This window comes from Artibeus jamaicensis, unplaced genomic scaffold (genome assembly GCF_021234435.1).
Source record: "Artibeus jamaicensis isolate MK-2021 breed Jamaican fruit bat unplaced genomic scaffold, CSHL_Jam_final contig_468, whole genome shotgun sequence".
Lineage (NCBI taxonomy): Eukaryota > Metazoa > Chordata > Mammalia > Chiroptera > Phyllostomidae > Artibeus > Artibeus jamaicensis.
Window position 1 is genome coordinate 2,110,430 of NW_026521846.1, and position 11,700 is coordinate 2,122,129.

At 41.0% G+C, this 11,700-nt stretch overlaps 1 pseudogene; it reads right to left on the reverse strand.

Annotated features, from left to right (window-relative positions):
- Positions 1-8,892: 8,892 nt before the first annotated feature.
- On the reverse strand, positions 8,893-9,518 carry LOC119047673 (SREBP regulating gene protein-like; annotated as a pseudogene).
- Between the last annotated feature and the right edge of the window lie 2,182 nt (positions 9,519-11,700).

Genomic DNA, 11,700 nt, shown 5'->3' on the forward strand with positions numbered 1-11,700 from the left:
CAACAAGTGTTGGAGAGAATGTGGAGAAAAGGGAACCTTAGTGCACTGTTGATAGGAATGCAGACTGGTGGAGCCACTATGGAAAACAGTGTGGAATTTCCTCAGAAAACTAAAAATGCAACTGCCTTTTGATCCAGCAATTCCACTGCTGGGATTATATCCTAAGTACTCTGAAACACCAATCCAAAAAAACCTATGCACCCCAATATTCATAGCAGCTCTATTTATAGTGGCCAAATGCTGAAGGCAACATAAGTTCCCATCAATAATGAATAGATCAAAAAAACCATGGTACATTTACATGATCAAATACTATGCAGGAGAAAGAATGAAGGAGGTCCTACCCTTTGTGACACCATGTATGGAACTGGAGAGCATTGTGCTAAGTGAAATAAGCCAGATGATGAAAGACAAATACTATATGATCTCATTTTAAATGGAACCTAATCAACAAAAAAACAAGCAAGCAAAATATAACCAGAGACACTGAAATTATGAACAAAATGACAGTAACCAGAGGGGTGGTATCAGGGCATAAGGGGAGGAATAAAGGGGAAGGGTTTTTAGGACCAACTCTAAAAGACACATGGACAAAACCAAGGGGGGATGGGTTCAGGGGAGGGAGGTGGGGATGGATGGGGTGCAGGAGAATGGTGGGAGGAAAATGCAGACAACTATACTTGAATAACAATAAAATGAAGAAGGGTGGGGGGAAGTACAGGTCAAAGCTCCAGAAAAAATATAACTAAACAATCAAGAGAAAGCCTACCTGTCAAATGCAGCATTCCAAACTATGTTAATTAAATGCCCACAGAAATGATTTAATATGTTCACAAAATAGAGGAAAAAGTGAAGGCTATGCAAATTGAAATCAAGCAAAATGTACAGGGAACCAACAGTGAAAGGAAGGAAACCAAGATTCAAATCAACAGTTTGAAGTAGAAGGAAGAAATAAGTATTCAATCAGAACAAAATAAAGAAATAAGAATTCAAAAAAAAATGAGTAAAGGCTTAGGAACCCCAGGGACAACTTTAAACATTCCAACATCCAAATCATAGAGGTACTAGAGGAGAAAAATAAGACTAAGAATTGAAACTTATGTAAAACATAATGAAGGAGAGGATTTACCTAATCTGGCAAAGAAAATAGATTTTCAGGAAGTCCAGGAAGCTCAGAAAGTCCCAAGGAAGTTGGACCCAAGGAAGTACACAACGAGGTACTTCATAATTACATTACTCAAAATTAAAGATAAGGAGAGAATCTTAAAAGCAGCAAGAGAAAAGGAGATAGTAACCCACAAAGGAGTTCCCATAAAACTATTAACTGATTTCCCAAAACAAACCTTATAAGCAAGAAGGTGCTGGAAAGAAGTATTCCAAGGCATGAAAGGCAAAGATCACATCTAAGCTTACTCTATCCAGGAAAGCTATCATTTAGAAAGGAAGGGCAGATAAACTGATTCCCAGATAAGGTCAAGTTAAAAGCATGTATTATCACAAAGCCCTTATGATATGAAATGTAAAAGGGACTTATTTAAGAAAAAGAAGTGGATGAAAAATATGAACAGTAAAATGACAATAAACTCACAACTATCAACAATCAAACCTAAAAATAAAAACAAAAATGAACTAAGCAAACGACTATAAGAAGAACAAATTCACAGAAATGGAGACCACATGGAGAGTTATTAGCAAGGATGGAGTGAGTCGAGAATTGGGGACAATTTACAGGGTATAAGAAGCATAAATAGTAGGTATAAAATAGAGAGGGAGAGGTTAAGAATAGTATGAGAAATGGAGAAGCCAAATAACTTGTATATATGACCCATGGACATGAACTAAGTTGAGGGAATGATGGTGGGAAAGGGGGGTACAGTGTGAATGGTAATGGAAGAAAAAATGGGACAAATATAATAGCATAATCAATGAAATATTTAAAAATAAAGAAAAGATAAACAAGATTAATAAACCTTTAACAAGATTTGTAGAAAAAAATAGAGGTTCCAAATAAGTAAAATCAGAAATGAAAGTAACAACTGACACCACAGAAATACAAAGGATTATAAGAAAATGCAGGGACTTCCGCCAAGATGGAGGCGTAGGTGGAAGCACTTCACCTTCTCACACAACCAAGTTTAAAAACAACAAAGTTTTAGCAACAAAAATGCAGCCAAACCACAGAAAATTGAACTACACAGAAGTCTGACAATAACTAACCCTTCAGCCAAACCAGTAAGAGGGGCAGAGGCAGCAGCAGAGCGGGATCAGGCAGGAAAGATCTACCAGACCAACCCAGGCGTGCGACCCAGGTACACCAGCAGCTGTGGGCAGATCCCAGGTGTGGAGAAGCGGGCAGACCCACTGAGAGTCGACCGTGGTCACACATTCGCATGCAGATAAACCGGTGAAGGAGCTAGCAGTGGTGAGGTGAACTGTGCAGGCCCCAGTGGCGGAAAGCAGCAGGGAGAACCACCATTGTCTCTCTCTGACCCCGACCCCACATACAGCTTCTCAAACTAGCAACCTGGGTGGCCCCGCCCTGGTGAACAACTAAGGCTCTGCTCCTCATACACAACAGGCATGAACAGATAAAAACATGGCTCAAAAACAACTCAGAGCCCCAGAGCTGATAAATCTAAGCAATGAAGAAATAGCCAAACTTTCAGATGCACAGTTCAAAACACTGGTGAGCAGAATGCTCACAGAACTGGTTGATTTTAGTCAAAAATTAAACGAACATATGGGAGCTAAACTAATAGAAATGAATGGAAATACACAGGAAATAAATAGTAATGGAAAGGAAACTGGGACTCAAATCAAAGGAGTGGACCAGAAGGAGGGAAAAAATGACCAAACAGAAAAGGATGAAGAAACAAGAATTCAAACAAATGAGGAGAGGCTTAGGAACCTTCAGGATATCTTTAAATGTTCCAACATCCGAATTATAGGGGTACCAGAAGGGGAAGAGGAACAGTCACGAGTGGAAATCTTATTTGAACAAATAATAAAAGAGAACTTCCCCATTCTGGCAAAGGAAATAGACTTTCAGGAAATCCAGGAAGCTCAGAGAGTCCCAAACAAGTTGGACCCAAGAAGGAACACACCAAGGCACTTCATCATTACATTAGCCAAGATTCAAATGAAGGAGAGAATCCTAGAAGCAGCAAGAGCTAAGGGGACAGTCACCTACAAAGGAGTTCCCATCAGACTGTCAGTGGATTTCTCAAAAGAGACCTTCCAGGCAAGAAGGGGCTGGAAAGAAGTATTCCAACTCATGAAATCCAAAGACGTACAACCAAGATTGATCTGTCCAGCAAAGCTTTCATTTAGAATGGAAGGGCAGATAAAGTGCTTCTCAGATAAGATCAAATTCAAGGAGTTCATCATCACCAAGCCCTTATTATATGAAATGTTAAAGGGACTTACCTAAAAAAAAGAAGATAAAAAAGATGAACATTGAAAGGACAGCAAACTCACAGTTATTAAGAACCTAAAACAAAAGCAAACTAAGAGGACAGCTAGATCAGGAGTGGAAACATAGAAATGAAGATCACATGGAGGGTTAGCAACAGGGGAGTGGGAGAAGGAGAAGGGGGGAGAAGGTACAGAAAATAAGTAGTATAGACAGTAGATAGAAAATAGGGGAGAGGGTAAGAATAGTATGGGAAATATAGAATCTAAAGAACTTGAGACACGTGTTCATGAACTAAAGGGGGGGAATGGTGCAGGAGGGTGTGTGCAGGGTGGAGGGGAAAGAAGGGGGGAAATAGAACAACTGTAATGGCATAATTAATAAAATATATTGAAAAAAAGAAAATGCTATGAGCAACTATATACCAACAAATTGGACAAACTGGAAGAAATGAATAAGTTCCTAGGAATATAGAAGCTTCCAAGACTAAATAAAAAAGAAATAAGATTTTTTGAATAGACTTATTTCATCCAACAAATTTGAAGCAGTAATAAAAATATTTTTTAAAAAACTCCCAAGAAACCAAATCCAGGACTGGATGGCTTCACAGGTGAATTTTACGAAACATTCGAAGAACTAACACCTATCTTTCTCAAACTGTTCCAACAGGAGGAGGGTGGACTCTCAAGTTCATTTTACAAGGCCAGCACTATCCTAATCCCAAACTTAGAAAAAGGCACTGCAAAGAAAGAAAATTATAGACCAGTATCTCTGATGAACATAGATACAAAATCTTCAAGAAAATATTTACAAACCATATTCAGCTCATTAAAAAGATCATACACCATGGTCAAGTGAGATTTATTTTTGGGATGCAAAGTTGGTATAATATCTGCAAATCAATTTCCTGTATTTTTTTATTTTTGGTTATGGCCTTTTTTCTGTATAACTAATACTTGTTAATTTCCTGACCAATGTGGCTCAGATGATTAGACATCTTCCTGTGAATCAAAAAGTCACCCATTCCATTCCCAGTCAGAGCACATGGCTGGGTTGTGGGTTCAGTCCCTGCTCAAGGTGCATACAAGAGGCAAACAACCAGTGTTTCTCACATTGATGTTTCTCTCCTTTCTCTTTCTTCCTCCCTTCCTCTCTCACCAAAAATAACTAAATAGAATCTTTAAATAAAAAGTACTTGTTAAACTTTCCTATGAGGCCAGTTTAATGGTTGTGAACTCCTTCAGTTTTTGCTTGTCTGGGAAGCTCTTTATGTCCCCCTTGATTCTAAATGATAACCTTGCTGAGTATAGTATTCTAGATTGTAGATTTTGCTCTTTGAGTACCTTTAATACCTCTTGCTACTTGTTTTTGACATGTAAATGTGCTTCTGAGAAATCACCTTAGAGCTTTATGAGGTTTCTCTTGAATCTGACTTGTTTTTTCATTTTTGCTACCTTTAAGGTTGAATTTTTATCCTTAATTTTTGCCATTTTAACTACAGTATGTCTTGGTGTGGGTTTCTTTGGGTTCCTCTTATTTGGAATTCTGTGCTTCTTTGATCTGTATGTCTGTTCCCTTCCCGAGATTCAAAAAGTTTTGAGATATTATGTCTTTAATACTTTACCCTCCGTCTTCTTTCTCCCTCTTCCTTCTGGAATTCATTATAATGGGAATGTTATAGCACTTGGTGTCATCTCAGAGGTGTCTTATACTATGTTCATTGAATAGGGGAGGGTCAATGTTTTGACTGGGTGATTTCCACTATTCTGTCCTCTAGGTGGTTTATCGTTCTTTCATATTAGCTAATCTACCTTTGAGTCCTTCTAATGTATTTTTCTTGTCAGCCATTGCATTCTTAATCTATGATTAGTTCTTTTTTACATTTTCTATATCTTTTGAAGTGCTCCCTGAGTTCCAATATGGTATCTTTAAGTTTTTTGACCATCCTTGTTGCCATTTCCTTGAATTATTTTTAAAAAATATTTTTAAAATTTATCTTTAGAGGGGAAGGGAATGAGAGAGGGAGAGAAATATCAATGTATGGTTGCCTCTCATGCTGGTAACTGGCCTGCAACCCAGGCATGTACCTTACTGGGAATTGAACCAGAATCTTTTGGTTTGCAGGCCCTCACTCAATCCACTGAGATACACAGGCCAGGGCTCCTTGAATTCTTTATGAAGCAAATTATTTAGCTCCATTTCACTAAGGTTTTTGTTTAGAGTTTTTCTTTGTTTCTTCATTTGGGGCATATTCTTCTTTATTCCCATTTTGTTTGACTTCCTTTTTTTGTTTCTATGAGTTGGATAGAATAGCCTTCTCTCCTCATCTTGAAAGAGTGGTATCTGAATAGAGCATGTATTGAATAATTTTGGCAGGCTGGTTGTAGTGGGGGCAGATGCCTGGCCTGAAGTGGTGGGTTCCAGGGGAAGTAGCCTCCTGTGTGATTACTTCCGTGCCTTTCTAATCTGGGTGGGGTTGCCTGCTGCTCCATGCACTCTTGGCATGTTCTGTTGCTTTAACTGTATGTGGACAGAAGTGAGTCTGGATGAGGTTACTTGTTGAGTTTTCCTCTCAGGGCCCCACCAGCTCTGCCCCCTCTCTCACTGGTGCAGACCTGCTTGCACACATTTCAGGCTTTGCTATTTCCAATCTCTTTCAGGGAATACAACTCCTTACGTGCTCAGCCACACCACTCTTGCTCTACAGGCAGCCCTGCATGTATGCCTTGCTGTTTAAATTATCCCTGGTAAGAACAGGGTCTGGGTGCTTTTGCACTTGCCAAGCTCAACCCCTTGTACAGGTGAGGAAGCACTGTACGTACCGCAAAGCTTACTTTGGTAGTTTTGAATTCTCTCTGGGCACGAGTGTGTCCACAGTAGCACTCTACTTCCTCCTCTAGAGGCAGCTAAGCACATGGGCACTACAAAGTCCCTACAACTCTGCACATTCCCCTGGCAGGGAAGCCCCTGGGTGTGTACCAGTGCCTCATTATCTCTGCACTTTCTCTATACTGGGCAGTCCTAAGTGTAGGAACCTCAGGGTTTTGTCAGCTTCCCACTTGTTTCCAGAGGGAGAGCCCCACATGAGCATACAGTGGCACCCACAATGTCCACACCTTTGGACAAAGGAGTCCTGCAGACAGGTACTACTACAGGCAGAATTATGTTGGTACCACATTCTTGTCAGGTCAGGGAACAAACTAGTGGGAGTGTGAAACAGCATCCTGGGGCATCTGCTGGATCAGTCTCCAGGTGAAGGGGCCCTTTGTGTGCATACTATGGCACTCTCCTGTTTCTGCTGAGTTTACCTCCAGTAGGGGTGCCTGGGTATATGCTACATGCTCTGCACATTGGACAGAAAGCTTTGATGGAGTTCCTACTTGCTCTCCAGGTTCAGGGAAACATAAACTATGGCACTTACCTGTCTCTCTTGCCCTGGTTGTTCCCTCAGCTCTTGGAAAGCTCTCACAGTTCCCCAACCTTCTTTATGTAGTTATTCTCTCTTGCTTGTTGAGCAGTGGTAGTTTAATCGGCTTACATTTGTTTTTCAGGAGGACTTGCTCTAACTATTGGTGTGTATTCAATGTGATCTCAGTGTCTACCTACTCCACTATCTTGCCAAAAACTCTCCTCAATAAATATTTTTAAAGACTCCTTTTCAAACTGGGGAAGCAAGGTACTTATAAAATGACATATAATTCCTGCATTCAACAAAGAAAAATTCGTGAAACCTTTTTTGCAGTCAATAAAGAAAAATTTCACTGAAGAAAATGGCACAATTGGTCCCATTTTACAAAGGAAAGTGCATGGTTTAAAATAACATGTTTTCATCTGTGGCCTTTTATCAAAGGTCTTGAGATTTATAGCCAAGGTAGAATGCATGTTTTCTACTGTCATTTGCCCATGGTTTGACGGTTAAACCCAGGCCTTAGGGGAGATAGTTCTCATCCCTGTTGTGAAGGTTGTAATTAGATACATGGAGTGAGACATCTGAACCAATTGTGAATTTTATTTTAGGTTAGACTGCACAATAATATTCACATAAAAAACAAGCATATTACCTCAAGGTTTAGAATAGTCTGTCAACTATTCCTCTTCATTCTTCTCTATACTTTAAAATATATTTTTATTTATTTATTTTTAGAGGGGAAAGGGAAGGAGAAAGAGTGGGAGAGAAACATCAATGTGTGGTTGCCTCTCATGTGTCCCCCCACTGGGGACATGGCCTGCAACCCAGGCATGTGTCCTGACTGGGAATCAAACAGGTGACTCTTTGGTTCACAGACTGGCACCCAATCCACTGAGCCACAACAGCCAGAGCTTCCCTATACTTCTTCTTCTTATTATTATTATTTTTAAGTCTCATACTATCATGCACATTTCTTTCACATTAGAAAATCTGATTTAGCACCAAGGAATACCGAGAAACTGAAAAGTCCATTGCAAACTGAATGCATTTCTTGGGATCTAACGTTTAAAAATAATTGCCACAGACAGTTTACCCTCTAAGAAAACTTACTTATGGGGACAAACTACTTTGGGAAGGTAAGTGTAAGAAGTAATAGGGATAATTTAAGGGAAATGACCACTGCATACTGCGGTTGCTATGTGTATCTCCTTCACACAGGGTTTCCATGACAGGGGTGGAGAGAGGCTGCTGGTGATTTTTCTGAGGCTGCCACTGGACCACAACTGAGTAATCCAGTCACTTCACAGGAAATGAAAACAAAATCCTCCAGAACAATAAGTCAGAATCTCTGATTAAAATGATGCTCACACATAGGTAGGTAAGTATCCCAAACACCCCTAGAAAAAAAATCTGAGAGAACTCGGTGCCAGATTGGAATGAAACAGTATTTTTGAGATTTTAGGCAATTGTAGAGGTCAGCAAGAGGCGTTCAAGGCCCATTCCTGAGGATGCTGTTAAAACAAAACCAAAACAACTACCTTAAGATCATTCACATTCTAAAAGGCCAAACATTTCTTCTGGGTAAGGGGATGATTTAACACTCATGAAACTCAAGAACACAAGAAAACAACAGTAAAAACACGCTCGAATATATTCAACAATCAAGGCAAGGCATTTTCCTATATAAAACATTATAATTTTCCCACTAATCCAGGCAATTCCAATAAATAACTTTACAGCAAAGGGCCCTGGATGGGCACTGTGAGTGACCGCAGGCCCTGGAGCAGCTGCAATGGTGGAGGCACCCAAAGTGCCAACCCCTCCACATGGTTGCCTGCAGTTCTGTTTTTTTCAAATGTGACCTACTGGTGTTTCTAAGCTGCTTTACAGGTCAGTCCCATCTGGTAAAGCCTGGTGGGGAGTGAGCCAAAGAGTACAACCCAAGAAGTGGTCAAAGTCAAGGTTTCCACATGACAACTCCCCCCTTCTTCCAAGGGACTAGTGCCGCTAAGGCTTGGCTTTAGGCTGCAAGTGCTTCAGTAACGTGTTCTCTGCAAATATTTTGTGCCTATTATACAGGGAAGAGCTCGGGAGGGCTCTCTGCATAGCAATCCTTTGGTATGGGATCCCTATGGGTGTTCTCATGCTGTGCGCTCTGGGATGAGGTCCTGCATTTAGCCATACATAATTCAAAGTGATCTTCGACTGCCATGAAGAGGCTGGAATGCCACAGCTGCCTGTTGAGGAACTGCTCCAGGAAAAGTTGCTTGTTGGGCTGCAGGCAGCAGGAAACACAGACTCGCAAGTGCTGCAGCAGCCCTTGTACAAGCAGCCATCACTGCTTGGTGCTGGGGACATTGACGTTACAGCGACCATTCTCCAACAAATCTTTCCTTTCATAAATTGTCCTAGTTTGTCCATAATTAGGTGCTTCCATTGAATGGATTTCCAGCACTGGTTGCTGGGTCAACTGCTATTGCCCAAGTTAAACTGCACTGTCCACAGAATGGGCCAATTGTGGTCTTGCACCCTGAGGAGATTCCCATCTCTCGCTGCCCTCTCCTCCTGCTTGAATGTGCTGGTGAGAAAGTAGAAGAGTGAGAGCCCGAAGACTAGGACAAGCACCCACCCCTTACTCAGAAGCCCACCCCACACCACTGTTGCGAAATTCACTGGGGAGGTGCAGATGCAGAGCATGTCCACAGGGCCTGGAATGCAGGAGGCCCAAGCCTGGTGGTATGGCACCCACGCGGCCAGCAGCCCATCCCTCAAGTCGGGAGCTGGCTTCTTCCCTATACTTTTAAAAGCTCCTTAAAACAAAAATAACACTGGGTGCTGGAGGAATCGTCTACAGGAGCCGGGACACTCAGTGGTGGTAGGCAGCCAGCTCAGGGACCAGCACGTGTGAGCAGCTTTCTCTCTTCCCATCTGGGCAGCGCCAGGCAGAGGCATGTTTGCTTGAATTTACACAGAGAGAAACAAGAACAAAGGGCCGTGTCCGTCTTCGGACTCTGTGGTCATCAGCCCCGGAGAAGAGAAAGACGCATTGTCACCAGTCTGGCTGGGGATTGGGCTGGGCTGAGAGGCAGGCTGTCTGGAGAGGTTTTGTTTTGTTTTGTTTTGTTTTGTTTTGTTTTGTTTTGTTTTGTTTTGTTTTGTTTTGTTTTGTTTTGTAAGTGGACTGAAGTGCTCTCCTGGGAAGGCTTGGCTTGCGACCCACACAGGCTGGCAGAGAGGAAATACCCAGCCAGAGACCAAGGGACCCAGGCAGCCTGGCAGGTGCACTGGTGCCCACATCCCAGTCTGGTAGCCTGGCTGGTGCACGCTGGCAACCCAGGCCACAAAGAGGTTCTGCTACAACCAGAAAAAATGGTTTGGACAGTTTAAAACCAACAAGGGAAGTTTTTTTGTTTTGTTTTGGGAAGGGGTTTGTTTGGGGCTTTTTGTTTTTGTTTTTTAATTTTATTAGTAATCTTATAGATTTTTAATTTTACTATTGCTTTATCTTTCAACACTTTGATCCTCTTCTTCCTTTTTTTCCTGCTTTAGTCTTTCTTTTATTCTTCCAAAACTTATCGCTTTCTCCTCCCTTCTCCTGCCTTTTTTTTTTGTGTTGTTCTCTTTTGTTTATTGGTTGCTATGTTTTCTTTTACCCACAAGAGACACAAACTGGGAACTGTGAAAAGACCAGAGTGGGACCCAAGGAAAGGGCATCTCAACAATAGAGACAGAGAGACAAAGTTCACTTTGCTATAGCAGAGAAGCCACAAGTTGCTGCACACCTGTATTATTTTTTCATCATTCTCACTTCTTTTATATTCTAATAGTATCTTTGTATTCCTCCTCCTTTTGTATAGGCTTCTTAGTCTCGGCTGGTTTTATTGTATTATTAGACAGGTTTCCTCTGTTCTTTCCTCCACAATGTATTTCTAATTTTCTATACTTCACCCCTCTTGTTTCCCTTTAGCACACTACCTGAAGCTCTACACCCCTTATTCAGACAGGTCTCATAGAGTTGGTCACAGGATTGATGCTCTAATAATACTGTAAATAATAGCTGTTCTATATAAATGTAAATACTTCAAAACAAATCTACTGGAACTTAGCCCACTTTACAAGTTCCTAAATTCTATTACTGGAGTCATTAACTCTACTTAATTACACACTACACCTATTTACTATTCCTTACTCTCACCTTACCTCAAAAATCTGACCATCTGCAACCTCACTGCTTTCTAGTTCCAACTCACAAGTCTTCCCTCCCAAACAAGAGGCTTATCTTTTGTCCATCCTTTTGTAAAAGTGGCAAGTTGGGTTGAAGAATACAGTTAGTACTATATATAGCCTAAAGAGCGCCTATCTCCTCTCTACCGGCTGTGACTATAAATATCAGAAAATACACTTCTGCTGTCATAAACCATTGTGCCTCCCCTTCCTACTGATAATACACACATGAAAAAAGGAGTAGGTGGAAACATAGAACATCAAGATACCTGAAGGAGTCTGCACCACTGAAATTCACAGTTATTATACCACAGAAGTTCACACCATAAACCCAGGGAGTCAGAACAGATCAATTTGAGAAGCTGAGGCTAACAAGAAGGGTCTCAAACAATGGGAAGACAAGGAAACAATCCCCAAATGAAAGAAAAAGCAGAAGCTTCAGAAATAATGTTAGATGAAATAGAGGCAAATCAACTATCAGATATTAAATTCAAAGCACTGGTTATCATGAAGTTCAAAGAGCTTACAATGAGCTACCAGAAACTACAGGGGAACTACAACATAGTTGTAAACTATGCAAACTTGAGAGAGTTGTAAACTCTCTGCAAACTACATAAACATGAAAAAGGAAATAGAAAATATCAGCAAGGGACAA